Source organism: Phacochoerus africanus, chromosome 2, assembly GCF_016906955.1.
Source record: "Phacochoerus africanus isolate WHEZ1 chromosome 2, ROS_Pafr_v1, whole genome shotgun sequence".
Classification (NCBI taxonomy): domain Eukaryota; kingdom Metazoa; phylum Chordata; class Mammalia; order Artiodactyla; family Suidae; genus Phacochoerus; species Phacochoerus africanus.
Genome location: NC_062545.1, coordinates 131,959,459 through 131,987,412, shown reverse-complemented (window position 1 = coordinate 131,987,412; position 27,954 = coordinate 131,959,459). Strand labels below are relative to the sequence as shown.

Sequence of the window (27,954 nt, the reverse complement as noted above, 5' to 3'; positions counted from 1 at the left end):
CTTGGTTGATTTTGTCCCTGTGTTTTACAAGAATTTTACATAACTCAGTCCCCTTTTACAAGTTTGAAATCACCATGTCTCCCTTACTCAGGTTGATGTCTGTGCTATCACTTGCATTTATTTGAACATAAATGCAACATGACAAGAGATTATATCAGCTTTTATATCTGCTCCTGCCTGGACATATAGGTGGGAGCGTTCATCTAGGAGCCAGCACTGTATGCTTCTGGGTGAGGCTTTGTCAGCCTCGGTCACTTCCCACTCGCTCCAGGTAAGATTCCATTTCTGTTTTTGACTCCCTGACTCCTTAAATGTAGAAGAGGCCTAAAAAATGGGGTATCTTTTCTATTGCTTGTTATTAAATTGTCCACCCCCTTGTGTGTACAGCCTCAGTGTCATATTGTACGCAGCTGTTATTAAATGGCTTTTCACATCTTCAAGTTTCAGTCTGCTATGTCTGTAGGGCACAAGTTTCTCTTACTGTAAGGTTTAATGTCATGCCACAAGACTGAAAGCAGTGATAACTGGAGTCAGTCCTATAAATTCTAACGCAGTATCCTCTCTTCTCATCCCTCTACTTCAAAATGACTTACACTGTTTCAGCTTTGCTTCACTTAGAGTGTGATTTTAGGATTTGGAGAAAGTGAGAAATAAATGGCGTGATCTTGCAGTTGATTTTGGAGGAAACTTAGTGTTACTGACTATGGCCATAGGTGTACCAGATTGTGACTAAATTAAACATAACCAATACTGTAAAAAAAATTTTTTTAAACATTACAATATTAAATACAACTTGAAGGGAATCCCTTAACTGATTATTTCCCTTGCTCTCTTCTGATCTATCCATGCAGTATGTATTTTTGATTTAAATGAAACATAAGATCATATCAGCTTTTAGAAGTTAACATATTGTAATATTTCCTCATGTTAACTGTTCTTCCTAGTCTATGTTAATGGTAACATAACCATATGTTATGTTGCCATTATTAACCATTAATATAATTATATTAGTTTAATAATTAATATAACCATTAATTACATTATATAAAATAATTATTGTTTTTTATTTTAACTATTAATAATTATATAAAATTATATAATATGCATTATTATATATAACAGTGTAATTGTTATTAATCATTAATAAATGGTTAATATTATTTAACCATTATCTTATTTGCTTATTGTTTCCAATTTTTTGTTACAAAATAATGATATAGTGAATGTGTTTCTGCATGTAACTTTTTTTTTTGGTCTTTTTGCCATTTCTTGGGCCGTTCCCTCGGCATATGGAGATTCCCAGCCTAGGGGTCAAATCGGAGCTGTAGCTGCTGGACTACGCCACAGCCACAGCCACAGCAACGCGGGGTCCGAGCCGCATCTGAAACCTACACCACAGCTCATGGCAACGCCAGATCCTTAACCCACTGAGCAAGGCCAGGGATCGAACCTGCAACCTCATGGTTCCTAGTCGGATTCATTAACCACTGAGCCATAACGGGAACTCCTGCATGTAACTTTTTTCTTAGAAAAAATTTTGCAGATTTTTCTATACTAGATTTTTTTTTTTTTACTAGATCACAGTTTGGGCAGAGATTTTGATATAGTTTCAAGAGAATGCTACACTCAATTGAATTACTCTCCTTTAATTTCAGTGTTCTCCAGGGTCACCTATTTTTTCAAATTGATTATAGAATCATGTTATCAAGTATTGTATTTAGAACACTATTAGATCGTCTTATTGGGATTTAAAGCAAGTATTTACTGTAGAGATGCCTTGAAGAGGACTATCTTTACAAACAGAATTTCTTAAACTGCAAACCAGGTGTTTATCCTGTTCCTCAGACACTGAAAGCAGAATTGCATGGGAGCAAGTCATCATTACTGGACAGAAAGTCCCTAAATTCACATTACTTTGGCTAAGCTTTGAGCCAACAAGTGATTTAAACTGAAGATGGCTGGTATTTGCTAGTACAGACCCATTTCACATCCAGTTAGACTCCAATTTAGAGATTTCTTTTTCTTTTCCTCTATGCCAAGCAGTGATGGAAGATTTACTTGGTAAGTTTGTGAGGTACTTCAGGAAGTTTCCTCACAGCTTTTGGAAGGAGTAGACAGCAATGAAGGGTGTCATGTCTTTTAACTGGCCTGATACCTTTACTTAAGGTATAAGCTGGTCAAGGACTTGGTCTTGAGATGCCAGGACTCAGTTTTCTTCTCTAAGCTCTTCAGTCTTCTAAACACTAGATTCTGATCTCCCATCAAAACTAGCAGAGCTGTTTATTTGGAGGCATGGTCCTGGCACTTCCCACCACCCTTTGCAGTCCATTCAACTGAAGCAGGTAGGTGAATTGTTCTACCTAGTACCTGAACGTGGCTGGAGAATTAAGAATTGATCAAAGAAGTTCTCTGCTACCACAATAGATATCCAGCACCATTAACCAGAGTTTGTGTTTTATTCACAAGAAAATCTAGCATTCCCTAAAACATGCACACATTATTTTTTTTATTTTATTTTATTTTATTATTATTATGATTATTATTATTATTTTAGTCTTTTGTCTTTTTAGGACCACACAAGGCTAGGGGTCGAATCGCTACAGCCACAGCAACGTGAGATCAGAGCCACATCTGCAACCTACACCACACCATATAGCAATGCTGGATCCTTAACCACTGAGTGGTACCAGGGATCAAACCTGTGTCCTCATGGATACTATTCAGGTTTGTTAACCGCTGAGCCATGAGAACTCCTGATAAATTCTAATAAACTTGGTGACTTTGTCATCCAACCCATAACAAAATGGAAGTAGTTAAATTAACAGGCACTACTGGAAATTAGTAAGTTGACAACCAAGAAGGGCACTTGACAAAGGAGGAGACCATATGAGAAACCAAATAAACTCATTAGACATTCATTCCACTGCACACCAGATAATCCTAAATCGTTCATTAAACCTGAAGGCACTTCAACAACATGAGTTTATAAAAAAAGACCTCAAGTCATCAAGAAAAGATCTAAAATGTGCTGATGCTTAGAGGTTTAAGCTTAAGTAAAATGGAAATTTACTGATGTGAGAAACATGCCTGATAATACTAAAAAAATTTAATTTTATTGCATGTAATTCAGGCTGTACCCAAATCTGCATAACTTGACACTATTTGTGCTAGTCAAGCTCAGCGATTCCTGCCTGGTTTTTCCTTTTCCTCTTCCACATCTTTTTTCTTATCATTTTTTGGTTAAACAAAAAAATAGTTGATGGTGACATGGCTTAGAGACTTATATCTGACTTATATAACGCAAACTGTGGAGAGAAAAAGCTTTATTCTCCATAATACTGTATTTCTTGGGAGTAGGAGTTATCTTTATTCTCCCAACATGGGAACAACAAATTTCTGGCTGTTATTAAAACGTCTTCTGGGGAGTTCCTGTCATGGCGCAGTGGAAACAAATCCGACTAGGAACCATGAGGTTGCAGGTTTGATCCCTGGCCTCGCTCAGTGGGTTAGGATCCAGTGTTGCAGTGAGCTGTGGTGTAGGTTGCAGACACAGCTTGGATCTGGCATTGCTGTGGCTCTGGCGAAGGCCTGTGGCTACAGCTCTGATTAGACCCCTACCCTGGGAGCCTCCATATGCTGTGGGTGCGGCCCTAAAAAGACAAAAAGACCAAAAAAATAAATAAATGTCTTCTGCAGGATGTCTATGGAAAGAAGGCTGCCTTGGAGACTTTCATTATTTTATTAAACGTTTTCTCAGAACTGACGCAATCCGAGAATAAAAACTTTCAACCTTAGCAGAATGCATGTACTGTACTTTAAATGATTTTGTGCTGCCTCCTACCTCTTCCTGACAGATGTAGGGCCAGAGTCACAAGCTAGGATAATAAACAATGTGTTTGTAAAAGATGATTCTGTGTTCTGTGAGCTTCTCACCTGTGCCCTTTGGAATCACAGAGACATCATAGATATTGGTAAATGGTTAGAGAACCAAAAGAGGCAGATACTAACAAAGTTTTCAAAAGGGAAAAAGGGCAGATTTCAGAAATGATCCACTCATTTGTTTGACATTATTCCTCAGCAGAATTTTGGAATAAGTCACTACATGGTTGTGAGTACATGGAAAAGAATCTGATAATCACCAGGATGATGTTTGTGGCAAAGAATTAAGTATGCCAAATTACTCTTCTTTCACTTATTTCAAAACTTTATTATATTTGTCTGATCAGTGAGATAGAATGTCGTTTGCCCCAAATCATATGACCAGGTCTCTCATAATATTCACATGGTTAAGGTAGAGGAAATTGAGTTGGATTACACTCGACATGTTAAAGATGGTAGTTGAATAGCCACACACCAAGAATCTAAAAGATCAGTGTTGGAGTTCCCATTGCAGCTCAAGGGGTTACAAACCCTACCAGTATCCATGAGGATGTAGGTTTAATCCCTGGCCTTGCTCAGTGGGTTAAGGATTGGGCATTGCTGTGAGCTGTGGTAAAGGTCACAGATACAGCTTGATCTAGCATTGCTGTGGCTGTAATGAAGGCCGGAAGCTGCAGCTCCGATTGACCCCTGGCCCAGGACTTCCATATGCCACAGGTGTAGCCACAGGAAAATAAAAAGACATCTTGCGGAGTTCCCGTCGTGGCGCAGTGGTTAACGAATCCGACAAGGAACCATGAGGTTTCGGGTTCAGTCCCTGCCCTTGCTCAGTGGGTTAATGATCCAGCGTTGCCGTGAGCTGTGGTGTAGGTTGCAGATGAGGCTTGGATCCCGCGTTGCTGTGGCTCTGGCGTAGGCCGGGGGCTACAGCTCCGATTCGACCCCTAGCCTGGGAACCTCCATATGCCGCAGAAGCGGCCCAAAGAAATAGCAAAAAGACCAAAAACAAAAAACAAAACAAAACAAAACAAAAACAAAACAAACAAAAAAAGACATCTTGCCAAGAAAGTGAAAAGAGGAGCTCCCTTGTAGCACAGTGGGTTAAGGATTGGGGCACTGTCTGCTGCTATGGCACGGGTTTGATCCCTGGCCTGGGAACTTCCACATGCTGCAGGTGTGGCAAAAAAAAAAAAAAAAAAGAGAAAAGACAATATACAAAACAGGAGAAAATATCTGCAAATCATATCTTGCTAAGTGTGAATGGTTACCACGAGGACGCAGGTTCAATCTCTGCCCTCGATCAGTGGGTTAAGGATCTTGCATTGCCATGAACTGTGGGGTAGGTCACAGACACGGCTCAGATCTGGCATTGCTGTGGCTGTGACGTAGGCCAGCAGCTAGAGCTCCAGTTCAACCCCTAGCCTGGGAACCTCCATATGCTGTGAGTGCGACCCTAAAAAGACTAAATAAATAAATTTTAAAAATAAAAATAGAATTACCATATGATCCAGAAGTTCCACTTCTGGGTATATACCACAAAAAATTGAAAGCAGACTCTTCAAGAGGTATTTGTATACCCATGTTCATAGCAGCACTATTCACAATAGCTGAAGGTGGAAGCAACCTAAGTCCATCAACACATTATTAATGGAAAAACAAAATGTGATGTATACATAGTCATATATCATTCAGCCTGAAAATGGAAGGAAATTTTGATGCATGCTATGGCATGGATGAACCTTAAGAACATTATGCTAAGTAAAATAAGCCAGTCACAAAAGGGCAAATATTTTATTTTATTTATTTATTTATTTATTTTTGTCTTTTTGCCTTTTTCAGGGCTGCTTCTCGGGGCACATGGAGGTCCCAGGCTAGGGGTCCAATCGGAGTTGTAGCCGCTGGCCTACGCCAGAGCCACAGCAACAAAGGATCCGAGCCGCATCTGCAACCCACACCACAGCTCATGGCAACGGATCCTTAACCCACTGAGCAAGGCCAGGGATCTAACCCACAACCTCATGGTTCCTAGTCGGATTTGTTAACCACTGCGCCACAATGGGAACTCCAAAGGGCAAATATTTTATGATTCCAGGGCCTAGAGGAATGGGAGATTGATGAGTGACAACCAAGGGGTATATAGGTTTGGTTTTTTTTTTTGGTATTAATGACAATGTTATAAAATATGTTGATGGATACACAATTTTGTGAATATACTAAAACCACCAAATGGTACATTTCAAATGGGTTATCTCAATAAACTTTTTAAAAGATTAGCGTCAGACTTAATGAAAACCTTCCATGCCATACCATTGGCTTTACTGTCAGTGGTTCAGTCCTTTTCAACATCCAAAAACAAAGCATAAAAATAGTGTTTATTAATATTTTAAAGTAACAGAAAGCCATAAAAGTAGTTAATATAGTCCCTCCATGGGAGACTAGAGACTAAATTACCTTAATAGTAATTTAATAGTGTGTTCAACAATAGCTAACATTTATGTGGCATTTATTATATGCAAGGCACTGTTTTGTGTGCTTGTAGATGTTAACTCTAATCCTCACAGTAGCCTTAAGAGGCAAGTACAATTAATGTCACCATTTTACAGGTGAGAATATTAAGGCCCAGAGAGGCTAAATGATCCCCCACTCCCCACAAGATCAGACTCACACAGCTAGTTAGTGGTAGAGCCTGGATTCAAGCCCAGGAACTCTGTTTGCAGAGTCCATGCTCTTAACCATTTCACTCTCCAACAACCTATATTTTTAACAAAGACAAATGTAGGAGTTCCCGTCACGGCACAGTGGAAACAAATCCGACTAGGAACCATGAGGTTGCAGATTTGATCCCTGGCTCTGCTCGTGGGTTAAGGATCCGGCGTTGCTGTGAGCTGTGGTGTAGGTCGAAGATGCAGCTCAGATCTAGTGTTGCTGTGGCTCTGGTGTAGGACGGCAGCAACAGCTCCAAGTAGACCCCTAGCCTGGGAACCTCCATATGCCGAGGGCAAGGCCCTATAAAGACAAAAAAACAAAAACAAAAAAAACCAAACAAAAACAAAGATAAATGTAAATTACTGTATTTAGGGCAAAAAGAGAGATGGCAAGCAAGAGAGACGTATTTTAAGATATCAAAAGTTTGAAGACCATCGCCTTTTATTTATTTATTTATTTTTGTCTTTTTGCTATTTCTTTGGGCCGCTTCCGCGGCATATGGAGGTTCCCAGGCTAGGGGTCGAATCGGAGCTGTAGCCCCCGGCCTACGCCAGAGCCACAGCAACACAGGATCCGAGCCGCGTCTGCAACCTACACCACAGCTCACTTCAACGCTGGATCTCTAACCCACTGAGCAAGGGCAGGGACCGAACCCGCAACCTCATGGTTCCTAGTCGGATTCGTTAACCACTGCGCCACGACAGGAACTCCACCTTCGCCTTTTAGAAGGACATTGCCGAAATGACATATTCCCAAGAAACAAAAAGGTGAAAGCTTTAAGGTAACTTACTATCTTGGGTGAGTATAGGAACCCGGGCTTTGGTCTAGAGAAAAAAAAGTAAAGTAGTTATATTAAAATATTTAGTTTCTGTGGTATTCAGATAGCTAAAGACCTGTTATTGAATGGCTCTATAAATTATTTTTTCTAGAGGACATAATTAGGTGGTTTAACTTGGAATTTGAGAGCATAGACTTTGGAAACAGTTTGAGTGGATTCAGATCCTGGAACTGCATCTGTGGGAACTGCTGCCAAAAGGAATCTCTGCTTCTAAGAAGCTGCCCAGGTGACACTCTTGAAGGTGTTTGAGGACCTATACCGCCCACCGCTGGTCGCTCACCAGAAGAGGCGCTCCCAATGACACTCCTGCCTCTCCTGGGAGAATCACGAAGGGAGAATCTCAAAAGCCCTGCAGCTGGGTTTAAGAAGAAACAAAAGTGTCAGTTATTAACAGTTTGACATTCTACAGAATGGCGCTCAAAGAAAAGTGGCGAATCTGCTCTCCTGTATTAACAAGAGCTGTAAACAGCAGTTTGACATTTGGGCTCTTTGAGTCAAAATGGGTCAAAGTCAAGAGACAAACTGGAGCTATTAAACTGTTTACGTAGTGTATTAAAAACTCTTGGATCTGAGAAGGAAATTATTAGTAGCATAGTTTAAGGGTGGCTTAAAGTAGTCATGCGGGAGTTCCTGTCCTAGCTCAGTGGTTAAGGACTAGTATCTATGAGGACATGAGTTCGATCCCTGACCCCATTCAGTGAGTTAAGGATGTGGCATTGCCATGAACTGTGGTGCAGCTGCAGACGCGGCTCGGATCCCCGTTGCTGTGGCTGTGGTGTAGGCCAGCAACTGCAGCTTCAATTCGACCCCTAGCTGGGAACCTCCACATGCCTCCACATAAGGGTGTAGCCCAAGAAAGACAAATGACAAACTTAAGAAAAAAAAGTCATGGGGCCTACCCAGACTGCCTTACCACGACGTGACACTGCTTCTACGCGGAAATAATTTTACATTCCTAACAAATGAATTACGAAAGGCATTCCCCGCCATTACTACTCTCAGACCAAACGTTACTAGAGGGACCAAAACAGTGGGTCAAGAGCTATTGATTGACGTACATGCCAACCAATCTACAACGGAAGAAGAGTGCGCCTGCGTGAGGCGTAACTCAACCCGTACTTAGCGTCAGCGGAAGAGGCGGGGCATGTGGAGACGGCAACCGCAGGGTTGGCGGACTTGAGAAGGAGCAAAGATGGCGGAGTGAGGCGTGTCGCAGCTCGCTGGCCTTTGGGCCGGGGGGCGGGCGGCCCCCGGGCGCTCGAGTGCTTCTTCTGGCCAGTGCGAGGTAAGCCTAGAAGGCTAGCGACGGAGGAATGAGCAGAAAGTGGCGCGGCCTATCCCTTACGAGGGACGGAGCGCATGGAGTTTAGTCGCGCGGGCGCAGGCCTCGGCCGGGCGAGGTTTACCTCCGAGCTGCCCCAGGGCAGCCGCCCCTGCTTTTGGCGGTGTGTTACACACGCCTGAGTCCCCGACCCGCCACTGACCTCTGTACCTTGCCTTGGCTGAGTTGGTACTTTCCGCTTGTTACCCAGCGATTGCACCTACGCGAGTGTATATCTGGCATTTTCTGCGTCTGCCATCCGCTTATCTTTTGAAGAGTAGCTTTGTTTTATTTATTTATTTATGCTTCTCGCCTGTTTGGCTTGAGGTTCAGGTATCAATTGAGGCTTCTTGCGGCTCTGAGTATTTTGTGTTCCTGGCCTGTTAACCTTGAGATTTGGGTAATAGGTCACCCACCTCCATCCCGGGATTTTAGTTTGACTCTGTGTATCATGTATTTTCTCGTGCTTTTCTTTATTATATCCATGCGTTCCCACTTTCACCTCTCAAACTTTGTTAAGATCGGTGTAAGCAGCTTTGTCCTTGTATGACCTGATAGTTACCTAATGGCGCTTTAATCTCGGATGATTCTAGGTTGAATTCACCGTTGTTTTTCACACAAAGGAGTCATTGTACATTTTTTATTTAGAATGAAAGAGTTTAGGGAATTATTATGAGAAAGTAATTTGCGGAATGTGGTGGGGTTACAAAGTATAATACTGTCAGGCGTTTGTATTCGGTTCTTGTTTAATTTTATGGAATATCTCTTTGTTTTGTTTTTGTTTTTTGCCTTTTTTACCTTTTCTGGGGCCACTCCCGCGGCATATGGAGGTTCCCAGGCTAGGGGTCCAGTCGGAGCTGTAAACCACTGGCCTACGCAAGAGCCACAGCAACGCGGGATCCGAGCCGCGTCTGCGACCTACACCACAGCTCACGGCAACGCCAGATCCTTAACTCACTGAGCGAGGCCAGGGATGGAACCCAAAACCTCATGGTTCCTAGTCGGATTCCTTAACCACTGAGCCACGACAAGAACTCCCTGGAATATCTCATTTTGTAATTTGGGTTGTTGTAACCTCTCACTCATCCCCCCGTTTAAATTCTGGGGAAAATCCTTGTTTCTGAAGTTGGTGAAGCCTGTTTAAAATTGGCACGTTATTTGGGCCCGGTTAGAATATGTGCTAATACAAATGAATGTATCCGGTATGCCTTTTCCTGGCCCTGTACCTAGTAGAGCTGAAAATACGAGGTTAAAGAAACACTTCTCAATAAGAATTTTCTGTTGCTCTTGTCAGGAGTAATTTTTCATTTCATCTAGGAGAAGAAAGAAGGTATGGGGCAGGAAAAAGGAACAGAATATTCTTCCTTTCTGCCTTACAAAGAGGAGTGGTTATCTGTACTAAAGCAAAATCTTTTATGGAAAAAGGTTCTCATAGAGGACAGTGTTAATTAAGAACTTGAGAACACTGCTCCACGAGTTTGGACATCTTTATAAAATTAATGCCAGTGCAGGTAGAGTAACTTTCTTTTCTTTCCTTCCTTCCTCCCTTCCTCCCTTGCTTTGTCTTTTTAATGCCACATCTGCATCATATGGAAATTCCCAGGCTAGGGGTGGAGTTGGAGCTGTAGCTGCCAACCTACACTACAACTACACCAACTCGGGGCAACCCGAGTGAGCCACAGGTCATGGCGGTGCCGGATCCTTAACCCAGTGAGTGAGGCCAGGGATTGAACCTGCATCCTCAGGGATACTAGTTGTGTTTGTAACTCACCAAACCACTGTGGGAACTCTGAGAGTAACTTCTTGATTATTTGATGGTGATGGTTTAAGAATAATTTGGTTCATTTGAATAATTTTGCACATGAATGCATATAGCTCTAGTGAAGGCTGTATCCTTACTGTAATGTTCTTTTTATTTTTCCTTATCAAAGGCAGAACATTTTTTCTTGACTTTTAGGTGGTTTTATATTCATCCTAGAAAAAACACAAAATTCTGAACTCAGGATTTGGCAAGTGAGTAATAGTGACTAATGTATCCAAATATTTGTTTAAGCAGATTGGAAATACATAGAAGTGGAACAGTAAATCATTAGCTTCAACAGAAAATGAACATCAAAAGTGACCGTAATTTTTTTTTCTTTTTAGAGCTGCACCTGCGCATATGGAAGTTCCCAGGCTAGGGGTCAAATCAGAGCTACAGCTGCCAGCCTACACCACAGTCATAACAACACTGGATCCAAGCCATGTCTGCGACCCACACCCACAGCTCACGGCAACACTAGATCCTTAACCCACTGAGCAAGGCCAGGAATTGAATTGGCATCCTCATGGATACTAGTCGGATTCGTTTCCACTGCGCCACAATGGGAACTCCCCAGATGTTGATATTTTAATATTTACTTTCTAAAGCCTTTTCAGTGGGCCTTTAATATTTCTAGGTATGAGTCTGTTTTTCTGAATTTACCACAGAAGTAAAGTACACTCTTGCTCAAAGAGCAAGAGGTGATAGTGCTTCCATAATTGATAACATTGTCTGCAAGCTAGAGTTCACACCACCTATATTAATTTCCTGGGGCTGCTATAACAAAATACTGCCAACTGGGTGACTTGGAGATCAGACATCCAAAATCAAGGTGTTGGCACGGCCATGCTGTCCTTTAAGGCACCAGGGAAGGATCTATTCAGGCCTTTCTTCTAGCTTTTTTTTTTTTTTTTTTTTTTTGCTTTGGCTTGTGGCAGCATAACCTCAGTCTTCACAAGGCATTCTCCATGTGTGTGTCTGTGTTCTAATTCTCCCTTTTATAAGGCACCAGTCATATTAGGGGCCGGCCCAGTTGGCTCCGGTATGACCTCAACTAATTACATTTGCTGAGATTCCAAATAAGGTCAAGTTTTGAGGTACTCCTATGACAACAAGTTTAGTGATGGCTTAGTTCAACTTGTAATATCTACTTAGTCATATACCTCAAAAACATTCAATGTACAACTGCTTTAAGGATTAAAATATTGCATGCCACTTGTATAAGGTACTTAGAGTAGTCAAAATCATAGAGACATTAGAATGGGGATTGCCAGGGGATTGGGGAGGGGAAGTGGTATTTATTATTTAATCAGCAGGGAGTTTTGGTTTTGTAATGTGAAAGGAGTTCTGGGGGTGATATTGGGGATGGTAGCACAATAATGTGAGTGTACTTAATACCACTGAACTGAACACTTAAAAGGGGTTAAAAATGAATTTTATGTACTATATGTTGTGTATATCTTAAAATTTTAAAAATTGAAAAAAAGTAAGTGAAAAACTCCAACTGTATATGTATTTCAATATTCAGAAAAGGAATAAAAGGGGGAAAAACGAGTTCCAGTCGTGGCTCAGCAGTAATGAACCCAGCTAGGATCCATTAGGATGTGGGTTCAATCCCTGGCCTCTCTCAGTCGGTTAAGGATCTGGCGTTGCCATGAGCTATGGTGTAGGTTGCAGACATGTCTTGGACCTTGTGGTAAAGGCTGGCAGCTATAGCTCTGATTTGACCCCTAGCCTGGAAACTTCTACATGCGGCAGGTGCGGCCCTAAAAAGCAAAAATAAAATAAGTGTGTGGGGGAGATGAATAAATGCCCATTAGAGCAAAGGCTTTGTTGCTTGCATTTATATCCTTAATTAAGTCTAGGCAGACAGGGTTAAATAACAAAAATTCAACTAAGTAAATTTAAAGATCAGATTGGCTTCATTAAATGATTCATGAGTTGGGCAGCATCCCATCTACCAAATAGAAAGGAGCTCCTCTGAGCTGTAGAAAAGTAAAGAATGGTGGACGAGGGGCAGAAAAAGGAAGTTATTAGCAAAGAATGCATTGTTTCAGGAAAGGTCATCCTCCTAAGAGGAGTGAAAGGGTTCTGCTGAGCAGGTAATTCCAGGTTGACTGAGTAAAGGTAACGTTCCTGGAAGAAGTTGAAACCGTAGTTGGGTTAGGTATTAAGTTTTGGTTTGGTGATCTGGATTTAGCACAAGAGACACCATTTTGGGCCACTTGTCTCTCTCTCTTTTTTTGGCTTGGGGGAGGTGCTTTTTAGGGTGCACCCTCGGCATAGGGAAGTTCCCAGGCTAGGGGTCATATTGGAGCTGGAGCCGCTGGCCTACACCACAGCCACAGCAGTGGGGGATCTGAGCTTTGTCTGCGACCTACAACTCAGCTCACAGCAATGCTGGATCCTTAACCCACTGAGCGAGGCCAGGGATGGAACCCAAAACCTTACGGTTCCTCGTCGGATTCTTTAACTGCTGAGCCACCACGGGAACTCCCTGAATTTACTATTAACATAGCAAAATAAGAAAGTATTTAACTTTCACAGTTATATCATTTTTGCTGTCCTTAGAGGAAGCAGAGTAGTCTGAGCTATTATTGATGTATAACAAATTACCCAAAACTTAGTAGATTAGAAAATCACAGTAAACATTTATTATCTCATAGTTTTTGTGGTTCAGGAGTTAGGGAGCAGCTTGAATGGGGGTTTTTGGCTTGGGGTCTCTTTTAAGGTTGTGATCAAGATACCAGCTGAGGTGGGAGTCATCTAATCTGATTCCATGGTGGCTTATTCACAGGCTACAAATTCTTACTGGTTTTTGAAAGTCTCAGTTCCTTCCATTGTCAGTGGCTTCCAGGGCTACTTGAGTGTCCTCATACTATAGAGCTGTCTTCTCCCAGAACAAGCAGTTCAAGCCAGAAACCACAATCTCATCTATGACCTTGCCTCAGAAGTCACTATCACTTCCTCCTCCTTCTGCTGGTCACTATTTTGACACTAACTAGTATACTGCAATACAGTTCTGAGACTTAACTATCTAGAATTAATGCATACCCCATAAGTCAAAGGGCATAATCCCCAACAAAACTGCCCTCATTTTAGATGCCAGTAGCACTTTGGAGGATCCCCAGAGCACTTGCATTTCTGACCAAGTGGGGCTCCCATGACATCAGAGCCAACCTTTGGTTTCATTGATTTTTCTCTGTTGTTTTTCTGTTCTCTAGCCGAGCTCTAATATTTTTTTTCCCTTCCTTCTTGCTAGTTTTGGGCTTAGTTTATTCTTTTTCTAATTCCTTTAGATTTAAAGTTAGGTTGTTGATTTGATTCTCCCCCCCCCCACACACACCCCGGGGCATATGGAAGTTCCCAGGCCAGGGATTGAATCCAAGCTGCGGCTGTGGCAACACTGGATCCTTTAATTCTTTAATCTACTGCTCTTGGTGGGGGATTGAATTTGCAGCTCTGCGGAGACCTACGCCCTTGCAATAGGATTCTTAACCCACTGCACCACAGCAGGAACTCCTGGCCTTCTTTTTTAATTTAAGCATTTATAGCTATGAATTTCTCTCTTAGTGCTGCTTTTGCTGTATCCCATAAGTTTTGGTATGTTGTGTTTTTGTTTTCATTTGTCTGAACATATTTTTAAATTTTTACCCATTGGTTATTTAGGAGTGTGTTGTTTAATTTCCATTGGTTCATTTACTATGCAAGTATTCATAGTCTCCATCTAGGGATAAAAGCCAGTCACATTTATTATACAGTAGTCACTTATATCAACCCTGATTTATTTTTAGAAGGGACTATTAAATGGTGTGAATACCAGGAGGCAGCAAGAATCAGGGACCATATTTAAGCTGACTACTTTGTAAAGTCATTTGATTCAGATCTGGCTAGTCCCAGTGCTACATTGAAGACTCAGTTTCCAGAATTCCCATCATGGTTCAGTAGAAACGAATCTGACTAGCATCCATGAAGATGCAGGTTCCATCCCTGGCCTTGCTCAGTGGGTTAAGGATCTAGCATTGCTGTGGGCTCTGGTGTAGGTCGAAGATGAGGCTTGGATCCTGCGTTGCTTTGGCTGTGGTGTAGGCCAGTACCTACAGCTCCAATTCAGCTCCTAGCATGGGAACCTCCATATGCCATGCTGCGGCCCCAGCAAAAACAAGAAGAAAAAGAAAACTCAGTTTCCATGTGGCACAGCAGGTTAAAGATCCAGTGTTGCTGTAGCTGTTGTGTAGGTCACAACTGCGGCACAGGTTCAATCCCTGGTCCAGGAATTTCCATGTGCTGTGGGTACAGCACTCCCCCCCCCAAAAAAGAAAACCTTTGTTTTCCCTTTTCAGAGAGCCAGGAATGCCTAGAAAGGCATCATATTTCGGGAATGTATTTATAAGTTTTGTAGATCAGAGTGTTTCTTCACCTAACTCTAGAACTATTTAAATTTTAGCTCATATTGGTTAAGTATATTTAAGAATGCTGCTATTCATTCATTTAGTCAACAAATTTTTATTAAGTGCTTACCATGGGTCATACAATCCTAGGTGCTTAGGATTCATCAGTGAACAAAACAGCTTCCTTCCTGGTGGAAGTTACATTTTATTATTATTTTTTTTTTTTTCCTTTTGTCTCCTTGCTATTTCTTTGGGCCGCTCCTGCGGCATATGGAGGTTCCCAGGCTAAGGGTCGAATTGGAGCTGTAGCCACTGGCCTACTCCAGAGCCACAGCAATGCGGGATCTGAGCCGCATCTGCAACCTACACCACAGCTCACAGCAACGCTGGATCGTTAACCCACTGAGCAAGGGCAGGGACCGAACCCGCAACCTCATGGTTCCTAGTCGGATTCGTTAACCACTGTGCCACGACGGGAACTCCGGAAGTTACATTTTAGATGTTACACATGAGAAACATAGTTTAAGTTGTAAACTAACTATACTGCAATAAAGCTTTTAAAAATGAAAAGAAAAGGAAATATAATAAGTATCTTGTATGGTGTTTCATGGTATAAGGAAAAGTAGAACAAGGTAGAGGAGAGAATGGTGAGAGTATGTCTGTGGATAGGATGGGGGGACAATATAATCTTAAATCAGGGCTCATAGTAGGCCTGTTTGAGAAAATGACAGTTATTTGTCTTTTTTTTTTTTTTTTTTAGGGCCACACCTATGGCATATGGAGTGTCCCAGGCTAGGCGTCGAATCAGAACTGTAGCCACTGGCCTACGCCACAGCCACAGCCACAGTACCACCAGATATGAGCCACGTCTGCAACCTACACCACAACTCACAGCAATGCCAGATCCTTAACCCACTGAGCAAGGTCAAGGATTGAACCCGAGTCCTCATGCATACTAGTCAGATTCATTTCCGCTGAGCCGCCATGGGAAATCTGAGAAAATGACATTTGAATAAAGACTTTAAGGTGAAGGGATTAGCTATGTGGATACCTGGGGGAAGAGTCTTCTCATAAAGAGAACAGCCAGAAGGCTGTAAGGTAGGAGGGTGTTTGACATTCCAGGAAGAGCAAAGAGTCCATTGTGGCTGGAACTCGTGATGGAGGGGGAGATAGAATTGGCATCAGAAGAAATGGAGATCTTAAGGAGAACTATGCGTAATTGTTGAAACTTTGGCTTTTAAACTAAGCTCTCATTCATTCTGTTTTCAATACATATGAGTTCAGAGTATATAAAGTTGAATAGTCCTCTCTCAGATCTGAAACTGGGCATTATGAAGAAAGTACATTATGAAGAAAATATTGCCTGATATTAAGCAGTATATCTAGCATTTCCTAATATCTAGCATTATTGACTTATACTAAGATGTAGATGGAAGGATGAGGTTTATATGTGATGAATGTATGCTTTTTTTAATTGCTATTGCTGAAGGAATTCTTTTTTAATTAATTAATTAATTAATTTTTTGGTCTTTTTGCCTTTTCTAGGGCCACACTTGTGGCATATGGAGGTTCCCAGGCTAGGGGTCCAATTGGAGCTGTAGTCACCAGCCTACACCAGAGCCGCAGCAGCACCAGATCCAAGCTGCTTCTGCGAACTACACCACAGTTCATGGCAATGCTAGATCCTTAACCCGCTGTACAAGGCCAGGGATTGAACCCACAACCTTATGGTTCCTAGTCAGATTTGTTAACTGCTGAGCTATGATAGGAACTCTAGAATTTGTTTTTAAGAGTCTAGACTGTTTCCTTATTAAGAAAAGGTGCTTTTTTGGGTGGCGGGGAGGGGGCTCCTCTTTAGGGCTGCACCTGTGGCATATGGACGTTCCTAGGATAGGGGTTGAATCCAAGCTATAGCTGCCAGCCTACACCACAGGCACAGCAATGCCAGATCCCAGCTGCATCTATGACCTACATCATAGCTCACAGCAATGCCGGATGCTTAACCCACTGAGCAAGGCCAGGGATCTAACTGGTGTCTTCGTGGATACTAGTCGAGGTTTTTACTGGTGCGCCACCATGGGAACTCCAAAAAGGTGAATTTTAAAGACTTCTTTGGTGCTTGTTTGGTTTAAATAGAATTTTGTATAGAATTCTTTCAGCATATTTATTTGTGTGTAGAACTAGCTTGTATTTTCTTTCCCCGTCAACATTACTGCCAATTATCTGGCCATTAGAATTGAATTACAGGAGTTCCCGTCGTGGCGCAGTGGTTAACGAATCCGACTAGGAACCATGAGGTTGCGGGTTCGGTCCCTGCCCTTGCTCAGTGGGTTAACGATCCGGCATTGCTGTGAGCTGTGGTGTAGGTTGCAGACGAGGCTCCGATCCTGCGTTGCTGTGGCTCTGCCGTAGGCTGGTGGCCACAGCTCCGATTCGACCCCTAGCCTGGGAACCTCCATATGCCGCAGGAGCGGCCCAAGAAATAGCAAAAAGACCAAAAAAAAAAAAAAAAAAGAATCGAATTACAGAATAGCCTAATGGCTGGTGCAAGCTTTGGATTAGCCTGAGTAAGCTTATATAATGAAACATCCCTGTTCCCCATAGTGTTCTAAAGGCCTGTCTATGGGTCTTCTCAGTTTTTCTTGTAAATTCCTCTGCTACTTTTGCAACAAATGCAAATTCTGTAGTTCTTTTCCTTCTGATTTGCCTCTGAATTAATTTACATTTGCCTTTCATAGGTTTTGAATCAAAACGGTCTTGTCTTCAACCAGAAGAGATTATTCAAGTTCAGTTTGGAATTAAGGTATTTTTTTTTAATTATGTAATGTGCTGAAGATGGAGGGCTAGAAAGCAAATCACCAATGGCCATTTTTTGTAAGATTAAGTAATTTATTTAAGCTTCTGATATGCATCTGTGATGTATTTATTATTTATATATAAAATTTATCCTTTTAACTATATTTAAATGTACAGTTTGGAGTTCCCTTGTGGCACAGTGGGTTAAGAATCCAGCATTGTCACTGCTGTGACTTGGATTGCTGCTGTGGTGTGGGTTCAGTTCCTGGCCTGGGAGCTTCCACATGCCACATGCGAGGCCAAAAAATAAAATTAAAAAAATGTACAATTCACTGGCATTAAGTATACTCACATTGTTTTGCAACCATTACCACTATCTATTTCCAGAACTTTTTCATCATCCCAAACAAACTCGGGTACCCATTAATCAGTAACCCCGCACCCTGCTGACTCGCCCAATTTCTAGTAACTTCTATTCCGCTTGCTTTCTTTTTTTTTTTTTTTTTGTCTTTTTAGGGCCGCACCAGGAGCATATGGAGGCTCCCAGGCTAGGGGTTGAATTGGAGCTGTAGCTGCCGGCCTATACCACAGCCACAGCAACGCCAGATCTCAGCCGCATCTGCGACCTACACCACAGCTCATGGCAATGCCGGATCCTTAACCCACTGAGCGAGACCAGGGATCGAACCCACAGGAGACCTACCTCATGGTTCCTAGTTGGATTCCTTTCACTGAGCTATGACAGGAACTCCTCTGTTCCACTTTATATTTCTGAATTTGCCTGGTTTGGGTACTTCGTGTAAGTGGAATTACACAATATATGTCCTTTTTTGCCTGGTTTACTTTTTTTTTTTTTTTTTTTTTTTTTTGCTTTTTAGGGCTGCACCCTTGGCATACAGAAGTTCCCAGGCTAGGGATCAAATCAAAGCTACAGCTCCTGGCCTGCACCACAGCCACACGGGATCCAAGCCACATCTGCGACATACACCACAAGTCACAGCAGTGGTGGATCCCGACCCACTGAGTGAGGCCAGGGATCGAACCTCCATCCTTATGAATATTAGTTGGATTCATTTCCTCTGCGCCACAATGGGAACTCCTTGTCAGATTTACTTTTGTAAATACTTGCAGTTTAACAAGTGGCAGGTTTAATAGCACTGAACTGATAGTGTTTTTTACATGCTTGCACTTGGTGATCATGGTATATAGTACATATTATTTCACATGGTTTACAAAATTTTTAGGTTTGTTTTGTTTTATGGGGGGTTTTTTGCTTTCTAGGGTTGTATCCTTGGCACATGGAAGTCCCCAGGCTAGGGGTCAAATCAAATCGGACCTGCAGCTGCTGGCCTACACCACAGCAATAGCAGTGCCGGATCTGAGCCGTGTCTGGGACCTACACCACAGCTGATGGCAATGCCAGATCCTTAACCCACTGAGCAAGACCAGGGATCAAATCCACATCCAGATCCTTAACCCACTGAGCGAGACCAGGGATCAAACCCACATCCTCATGGGTATTAGTTGGGTTTGTTACCGCTGAGCCACAACGGGAACTCCCACAAAATTTTTATTGTTCACTGTTGGTCTTAGGTGGTTGAAGATAATTCTAGGTAAGATGATACATACGGTTTTGAGTATTAAGTATTTAGACATCAACTTTGAAGTACATGATTTCTTTGAAGTACAGTATTGCTTTTAAACAAATGTTTTATATAGAATCATTTTTTGGCTATAAAAACTTGGAGTATATTACTCCATTTGTGTAAGAGGAAATTGACATGTATAGCTCATTTTGTATAATACAAATAAATTAGCTTTTATATCATACTTACATATTTTTCTGGCTTCTGCTTTTCTGATGGTAATACTAAATTTGGTAGTGTGGTTGGACATTTTCTTTTAAACACTATATAATCCAAAAAATTTTTTTCTATGTGTTCTAAATATTTTTTAAAAGTAAAAAGATTCATGTAGAAGTACCTATCTTAATCTTCCTGCTTTTAATTTATTTTGTATTTCTAGGTATTTCTGTGTTGTCTCCTGAGTGCGGTTGTCTTGCTCCAATTATTGGGCCACCTTCCCCATTAAAATGTGGATATCTCTTCTCTACACATTACCTCTTTGATTTGGATTGGAAAAGGCTGCTTTTCTTTTCGTTCCACCTTCTCAGATTCAACACAGAGAAGCTCCTGGGATGCATTCATCCTGCCAACTTCTCCAGGAAAAAAGAGGCAACTGACATGCATCTTCTGCTGCTCTTTGCTTAATCACAAAGAAATTATTTTACATGCTAAAGGCCGGTACCTAATTTAAAGCAGGTGCTTAAATGGTGATATTTGTGAGTTCTTTACATTTTGTTCCAAACAAGAAAACTAAATAAATAGCAAGTATGGGTGACATCAGGGTTTTTTTTTTGTTTTTTTTTAATGTCTTCCAGTTTTTGTCACCATCATGATACGCATAGTTGAGACTGCAGCAGTAGATTCCAAATTATGTGTTCTAATTTGAAATGAGATGCTTTAAAAATTACACATATCTAAATCCTGGCTCATCGTCTGACATGGATTTACTAGATAAGAACAAATGTCCAATTTCGCAATAAAACCTTTGATGTCATAAAGAAACATAAAGACAAGATATCACAAGGTTAATTTCATATGTGAATAGACCATCTCAACTATAAATAACGCATTTTTACATGTGTAAATCCACATTTTTGGCTGATAAGAGGGATTTTCTCCTAAAGAAGGAAGCTGTGCTGGCTTCTTTCTTAGAAGTCTTTGGATACTTGGTATTTTTAAATTTTTTTTTCCATTCTGCTGAGGAAAGACCACAATGTTTAGATGGTAACCCTATGAATGCCTGCTTGCGTTTAGTGAAAGGTTGGTAAAAGGAAACACAACAGTTTTGAGTCCAGTGATGGAACCCTCTTCACCCTCCTAGGATGAGAGACTGCTGTATTGCAGATTACTTCATTCTCTTTTTGGACATTATATAGCACTTGAGACTTGGTTTTACATGCTGCTGAGGCTGGAAGAAAAGTGGCATAAGTGGTTTTTCTGTTCAGAAGATGTGATGGACCCTACAGTATGACCTGCCTTCAACTTTGGACCTAGAGGAGTGGCGGAAAAAAATGATGACAGTCTTCATACTATTCCTTTCTCCCAAGGAAAAAAAGTGAAAATGCTTTATGCAGCTCCATCTGACTTTATGGCACTTCACATTCTACAGCTCTGTTTTCCGTAAAAGCATAAATGACTTCTTTTCCTTTGACCCAGGATGGGTTCTTGGGTGTTTGATTTATTTTTTTCTAGGCAAATAGGTGTAATGTTCGGCTGAAAAGGCTGGGACTCAGGTAACTTTCCCTAGTTGGAAATGAACTTTCTAGAGAATGGGCCTCAGAAGAAATGTTAGGAGGGTCAGTGTAAATTTAGAAGAAAATCAGGGTATGAAAAAAAAAAAACACTTAAACAAGAAAATAGTTCTAATAAGAAATAATAGTTTTCTCTCTGTTAAAACATACTATCTGATGAATGGACTATCGTGTAAAGCTGTCCTTGCTTCCACATCAACAAAGGACCATTGTATGATTGGCCAGGTTTTTACATAAGAAGAATGACACCTTAAATTATAAGTCCTTGTGAGTAGAGAAAGAATTTAAAGCTGCTTAGAAGAAATTAAGAACAAGTCATCTCAGATCATCTTTGTAATAGAGGGAATGCCCCCAGGGTCATACATGCTGTGCTGCTGAAATCTTGGGGAAGATTTACCAGAATTTGAGAGTAGTAGAAATAGCCAAAAATGTGAAATACTGAGCACTGTTAATGATTAGTTAAGTTGGTCAACCAACTTGAATTGGCAGTAAGAAAGCGTTTTAGTAAAATAAATAATACAGATAAAGCCTAATTTCCTTTAATTGAGGGCAATTATTGAGTAGTAAAGCACAGTAGAAGTAATTTTGGATAAAGGTAACTTAAATTTTTCTGTAAGTAACTTCTTAGCCATTTCCTGATGTTTTCTTTCAGTATTTTAGAATCATTAAAGACAATGGAAACCTCCACACATGAGTTCCATTGCTGTGTTGAGCTTGTCATATATATCATCATGGAGAATTTGCATCTTTACAGTTGTCTGTTATCCATCTTACCCATGTTTGGGGGCAACTTTTTGGCAGGAGATAGAGTCCCTGTACTATTAGCAACAGTGAAACCGTCTCTACTTGTTTGAATATATGTATGTACCAGACTCAGCTTCTCCAGTTGCTTTATATATTTTTGTTTCACAGCTAAGAGAATGACTGTTTAATGCTCTCTTTCAAGTTGTTTCTGCATTTTCTATGATTTTCACCAGATGGCATTTAGCGCAATGGGTATATTCCAATTGTGCTTACCTAGCGTTTGCTTACATCTACATTGTTTTTTTCTGGTCTATTTTTGGTTCCCTTCTTGATGGCAAAGCTATAATTTTAGGCAGGACTGTGCCTCAGTCTATAGCTGTGCCTACTTCCTTTACTCATCCATGTTAGCTGGCAGTTTTCTTTTAAAAAGTTGAACAAAAACGGGATATGTGCAATAGAAATATATATATGTATATTTTAATACTTGTGGACAAATGTTACAAGTTGTTTAAGAACAACAAAATCACCAATGTCTTCCATTTTGAGATGTGTATAGTTTTGTAAGCATTAGTGCTTGGTAGCATATTGTAGTGCCATGTTAGGGGTTAGTGCATGAGCCTAGTAATAATTTAAACTTCAGGATGAATTATTGATAATAACTAATAGTGTAAAAAGAGTGGAAAATCTAGATCTTTTCTTTTCTCATAAATATCTGAATCTGTGATATTCTCCCTGGGGAAAAGAGCTTAAGGCCAAAAAGACTCATTTATGAATAGAAATGTGGGGTCACAATGTGAAATACTGTCTTTGAGGATATTTGAGCTTTTTATGAGTAGCTGGAAACCAGCTGCCTTTATGTCTTACAAAACCTTAATTCAAAATGAGGCCCTATTTCATGACTGCTCTCTGAGTTTGAAGTCAGATTGTTCTGGCATTGTTTTCACATTGTCTTCTAGGTTTATTATGTTCCCATTCCTTTTGCATCAGATTATATTTTGCATGTCTTACCAAGATGCTGTGTTAATTGCTCGAGTGCTTTTCTAATCTGCAGACCATTTATGTTTCCTGTCTGCGGTGTGCTATGTGTTAATGGAAGAACTCTGGTCAAAGTGTCTTAGATTAATTTTTCACAGGCATTTCCCGTTTCTAAATCTGCTGAATTGTGTACTGTTGAGATTCCAGACCTTTTCATGAGAATCGGAAACATTGTTAAATGGAGCCTGCCTAGATTGCTGTGTATTAACTAACTCTGCTTGGTTATAGTAAATTGCCTCAGACAGCTTTCACATTTTTCTACTTTCCTTGTAGAAATAAAAGTTGTTTTGTTCTGAAAGCAAAGATATTCCTACCTCTAAAAAGCTTTCTTGAGAACTCTGAAACAGTAGTTTTCTAGGGTGATTTTTAAATTTCAGTATTAGGAGAGTCTAGAATTTATTGACGCAGATTCTACAGTTAGTATGATAGGAAAGGCAAAACTTTTTAAAAATTATTTTATTGGAGTATAGTTGACTTAAATGTCATGTTAGCTTCAGGTTACAGCAAAGTGAATCACTTATGCAAAACTTTTTTAATGTGGTGTGTCACATGTGCAGAAGTAGGCTTAAACAAATTGACTCTTGAGCAACAGATCTCTAGGGACCCAGGTTTAGATTCTCATGGTGTACTTAAAGTAATTGTACTCTTGGTTTCAAGTAGTTTAGTGCCTGGGAGACTCCATTTCTGAAAACCATTTAAACATTTTTGAAAAATACCTCTGAAAAGGTAATGAATGCAAAATAGCACAGTATATAGGAAAGGATGTTTCTTGTTAAAAAAAAAAAAAAGCCATAAAACTAATAATTTTCAAGAGGTAGAATTTTAGTAGCAATAACAGTTTTGCATGTCACGTTAGATTGTATAGTAGACTACTGCTTGAGTTTGTGAGGCTCTGTGATCAACAGAGTTCCATGAAAGGAAAACGATGTTCTAGGTAAAGAGTATATAAAAGGTACTTTCTCTTAAAAATATGAATGTGTGAAATGTCATTATGTGAGAAATAGCATCTTTTGTGTAAGTTAAGGTTAAAACCGTATTTGTTTCCTAGAGCAGAGGAGCAGCGCCATTGAATGAAACTTTTCTAATGCTTAACCTGGAAACGTACTGCTACTGATGTAGTCCCACTGAAGCTCATCATGTAGGGATTTTGCTTCTGATGTTTATTTAGCAACAGGCATTTATAAAATGACATACTCTTTGCTTTGTCACCTCATCTTTCTCCATTAGTTTCCTGGGTGTGTATATAGTTAGGATTTTTAAAAGAAAAAAAAAAAAAAAACCAAAAACCCAAGAACTGGGATAGCTGTCTTCCTCATGCCTATTAGTGTAGGGAATTTAGGATCTAAAGGTGTAAAGCAAAAGCATTGAAGGGAATAGCCAAAGACAACAGTTGTTTTTTTAAACTTTCTCTAATGTAGCAGGGCTGAGGCCTTCGGCCTGTGACTGCTTATTTTAACAAGAACCCAGCAAACTGTTTCTCAATCTGAGGAAACACACAGCTCTCACATCAGGATATAATAGTAGAATAAGGGTGACTTCTTACTCCCTTTTACCTCGTGTTCATCTTGGCTATTTAGCACCTTGAAGATCCCTAAAAATACTGGGTCTGTGTTCCCTTGTTTTCCCAGGGGAAAAAACTGAAAGTGGAGTGGATCTGAGAAAATAGTGCCTCTTGAATATTAAATTCTTTTATGGCAACTCCAAAGGATAGAGAGAAATTGATTATAGCTCCTCTTTAAATGTCCTATGCCATCAGGTGGTGTTAGAGACATTGAGATAACCAAGCAATATTTCAGACATCTGCACGATCATGAGGACATCACTGCATATTACAGTGATGTCAGCAGTTTAGTTACTTAGAACAATTAAAAGTTACTCTTAACAGCCACATTAATAGTTCTAAATGCTCTAATGAGCTACAAGTTTTTGTAGTCTCAGAGTATGTATTGGATTACTTTTCAATGTTATGGTCTCATGTTTACCCTTTGTGTACCTGTGATATGCAAAATATGAAGAGACCCTTGGCCTCCAGGAGTTTACATTCTCACGGTGCTGCTGGTGCAAGCAAATTGCTTCTAGTTTAATTCAGAACATTGTTTGGCTGTTAATTATACCATATTTGGAAGGATTTCTTGGCCAACAGTTTTCAGAAGCAGAGGGCTATGCTATACTTCAGGGCATTGATTTTGAGTTTACATTGTATTAGCTTTGCTATTCATAAACTCCTTTTCCCCAGGGAGCTGTGCAGGTAATGCTCATTAATGTGAATCAGAGAAAAAAAAAAAAGAAAAAACAACATTCTGCCTAAGAGCCTCTTCACCATCTTTATACTATACCACATATGCTCTTCTATGCTATCACCATCAGTGGATGGCCAGGAAAATTTACTGCTCTGGAGAGGACATCTCTCAGTATTCTTTTCCCAAATTTTTACATCATACTCTATCCAAAAGGACCAGCATTTGCAATGAAGGTTTTTATAACTGAATAGTGTTCCTAATTTTAACCCTTTGTGTGACTTTTGTACCTCTCTTCTGAAGCAGCATTGTGGTAGATGTGGAGCACCTGCCTGCCTTTCTAAGCAATCACTTTACTAACCCACATTTTCAGTTGAAACTTTGCATGTATCCTTGTTATATCCCCCTAATTCCTCTGAGTCAAGGGGTTTACTCTGCATGTTTATTAAAACTGGGTCTGGATTAAAGTGAGCAATAGTGGCAGGCCCATAACTCTTATTTTAGAGTATCTTATTCTAATGCATGTTTGAAAATGTTCAGTGTTAATGTGGTTACTTGTAGCTATATGTATGCATTTATTAATAAGGAAGCAATAGAGACTTAAACAAGTAGCTTGAATTTATTGTGTGGATTGTTAGTTTTTTCTAATTAAAGATTATCTTACTTCCATTGAAAATGGGAGCTAGAAGATAAACAGGGGCAACCACAAGACATTCAAACTGTCAGGAATAGAGCACAATAGTGCTCACCCTCTAACCTCTTTCCTAGTTCCATTAGTCCCCAAGCATGTTTAAAAACAAAAGGCACAAACTAAGCATGTTGAATAAGTAAGCTGCTACGACTATAATAGAAAGGTGCAGAGTTTCAGAAAGGGTTTGGAAATTACCAGTATCTTGGGATGGGGTTTGTCTGATAAAGTTTATAATGGCTTAAGGTTGGTCTCTTAAAACTAGAATCCTGCAGGTGAACAGAGTGATATGTACATATTTCAGATGTTCCAGGATTTTCAGATAACTAGGCAACTTTGGATGGTACTGGTATTAACCATCCATAAAGGATCCTTTCCACAAAGGAGCCCATTTCATTTTGTGGAAATAGTCCTGAAAATATAGTTTGGTTTCTCTTTTTTTAGTGTTTTATATTTAAACTTTTAGAAGAAATTGCTTATAGCCAGAGTTTTATCCTTGAGTTTTGGTTAGACTTAATTGTTGCCTAAAGCTTGATGCAAGTATAGAGGAGCAAGTTTTCCCATTGTGTGTGTGTGGGGGGGAAGCTTTGCTGTTTATTTTCTTACTTGATGAAGAAGATAGATCAGTTTATTGTGGTAGCTTAAAATTTTTGAGATGATTCCTGACTTTGAAATAACCCTTATAAGTACCTGTGACCATGAAAAGTAAAATTCATTATATCTGAAAGAGGCCTAAATAGAAGAGAATCCAGGATTAGACTGGATGATTTTTACCAGGCCCCTTCCAGGTTTCATGTTCTATGATTGAAAAATATTTTTTCTAAAGTTATTTCAACTCATGTTAATCTTTGCTGTGAGATTTTACTCCATATACCTTTAGGAATGTTTACATGGAATATTAACTTTCAAGGAATTCAGAATTGAATTACTGTAGTCATTTTACTTAGTTCAGGAAGTGGAATGTCATATCCCACATGTACAGATTCTATGTGGCAGAATAGACAGTAACATGTCTGCCAAACAATGAAACCAATAAAGATTTAAGGACAGAGTCTCTCTAAACTGTGTTCCTGTTATTTCACTAGGGCGTATTAAACTGTTATTAGAAACCCAGACATCACAGATTTCTCTAGGAACCTGTACTAAATCTCCTTCTTTAAGTCAGAATAGTTATCTTTAAAGTTAGAATTTTCAAAAGGTTTGCATCCCTTAATCTATGTCATGCCATAGATTACAATATGTTTTTCTCCAAGGGATAAGAAAACTATTCTGGCAATACATTATCATCAATCCTTAAACAACAGTAACAGTCTTTTGGTGCTTAACTTAAAACCACCTATTACTGGTAATTTAAAAGATTCATTTTAGAATAACCTTTTTTTTTAATTTTTATTAGAATATAGTTGATTTACAAAGTTGTGTTAGTTTCAGGTGTACAGGAAAGTAAATCAGTTATATATATATGTCCATTCCTTCTCAGATTTTTTTTCCCATACATGTCATTACACAGTGCTGGGTAGATTTCTTTGTGTCACAGGATTTTAAGTAGTTGTTGCTGTTTTTACCTGCTATTTAGCACCTTCTCCATTGCTCCATTGGTATAAAAGATACTATTAAAGAATTTCATTGAATGTTTGAAGTTTTACAAAAGGCAGCTTGCTTTCTAATCTATGCATCTTTGGGAATTTAAAAAAAAATTTATTCTTTGCTGTAAAGAGAAACTGCTGTAAGATTGGGATCTCTGCACCTGTGTACATATATATTTTGGCAATAAAGCAGCATGGGCTGAGAATGCACTGAAAATTCACTGTGTTGTTACTTGTAATTGGCAATTTCTAATAATGAAGTGATTATGGAAGTGGAAGAAGGAACCTATCCACAGACCTGTGCTAAAGTAGGCTCTAGATGTCAAAAAAAGAGAAAAGGACCTGGGTTTCTTGATAGCAAACTGAGAGTTTCTGGTGTAGTCCAAGGAGAAAAACAGGAAAGCATATGAATAAAGAGACATCCCATTTAAATTTACACCATTCCTTTTTACCTTTAGGGCCAACATTATGCTAGGTCTAGGGGCAAATGTTTAGTTTCTGCTAAGGAAATAGCCAGCTAAGTTCAATGATACAACCGAAGTTCCAATAGAGGCTC

The 27,954-nt window shown here is 40.0% G+C and overlaps 1 long non-coding RNA gene across 1 annotated transcript; it reads left to right on the top strand.

Moving 5' to 3' along the window:
- The first annotated feature begins 8,561 nt into the window (after positions 1–8,561).
- LOC125119535 (uncharacterized) lies at positions 8,562–27,615 on the top strand. The gene is made up of 3 exons (XR_007133112.1): positions 8,562–8,708; positions 17,675–17,739; positions 19,758–27,615. It is a non-coding gene; the product is annotated as an uncharacterized LOC125119535 (long non-coding RNA).
- The last annotated feature ends 339 nt before the right edge of the window (positions 27,616–27,954 follow it).